Source organism: Spizellomyces punctatus (assembly GCF_000182565.1).
Source record: "Spizellomyces punctatus DAOM BR117 chromosome Unknown supercont1.7, whole genome shotgun sequence".
NCBI lineage: Eukaryota > Fungi > Chytridiomycota > Chytridiomycetes > Spizellomycetales > Spizellomycetaceae > Spizellomyces > Spizellomyces punctatus.
The window spans coordinates 930,320-931,758 of NW_015971543.1; positions in this window are offsets into that span (position 1 = coordinate 930,320).

Consider the following 1,439-nt stretch of genomic DNA (forward strand, 5'->3'; position numbering starts at 1 on the left):
AGCCTGCATATCTGGAGAATTGGGTGATAGAGTGATGGGTCTGTAGTTTGGCCATCTAGCGTACGTTATTATATTACAATCTGTGCTCATCTCGTTCCAGCACCTGCGGGATGACACTTTTGCTCATACTGCCGTACACATTGCAAGTTGGTAGAATGCATCAGGACGGGCAAACTGAGAGCGGCGTCATAGGCTCAACTATGTCTATTATATACGAAAGAGCTCAATCTAGGGAAGCGAACTTAGATATCCACTAGCTACTTTCAGACAAAAAGAGGTATCGGACGCTACTGCTATCCATTTGATGGCCATCAAAATGTGTCTTGCCAGCTTGGCTCAAGGGACCCGCTGTTTGATCTCAAGGTTCGGGTTTGCGGTATTGGCCATCGACACATGTATTCCTCACTTGCCATCATCTTTGTTATACTGATCCATTAACCTTGCGAATACGGAGATGGCCTGATTGGTCTTCCCGAACGCATCAACTCCTTAATTCTAAGCTTGGCTTGATGGTTTTCGTCCTCGAACCCTGATACTTTCTTTATTGCCGCTTTAACCCGCTCTTGTAATGCCCGCTGCTGTCCGGAAACTGAATCAAGTGAACAGGGGAAGCCTGCGTTTCCACCAAATCCTCGATAATCACACGGCACGTTCCATTAACTTTGCGGCATACCCTCAATCTGGCTGGTTTTGGACGATGGATAGTTCTGTTCCGTGGATCTTGAGTTTTCTACGCTGGTACAAATCACAGTGACTAGCGTTGATCTAGGAGTTATGCTAGAGGAATCAGCGCTCTATTTCTTACACGCTTGATAATGAAGAACAAGGTTTAGAAAAGAAGAGTAAGCTGCACTATTTAAATGTGTTGATTGATGTCTGAACATAACCGGCAAGGTAATTCTCGTCGTCCAAACCCAGCCGATTGTTCGTGTTCCTTTTCTTCGTAGACCGCCGCTACTCTTTGAAATATATAATCAAGTTTGGAAGAACAAGCAATATTCTTCTTTGCCATCTGCCATCTGCAGATGACGCTGCCGGAATTCTGAATCCCAAATAGGACATCCAAGGACCTCTTGAGGGGCTTGTCAAGGCTCTCCCATACCCTGAGTCCAGGTTCAGGTTGAGACCACGGTATTGAGATGATTGCATTCCGATATGTATGCTTTGCAAAATTGGCAAATCATTGACAGCTAGCCCACCTTTCTCGAAAGTAAAAAGTCTACGTTAGGACTGTCGGTATTTATATCTGGTACGAGGATGCTGACTCGCGCATCATTTCGTGTTTAGCCCTCGCTCTTTACTCCATGTCCGTATTTTAGGATACTTTACCAGTGCCAGTCAATTGCCTGAAAGCGCAGTTTGTGAGGGTTGGCCGTTTCTAATTCCGAGTCTCACCGGCTCCACCTCGCCTTCTCCTCCAGCTCTTTCGCAGGCTTGAA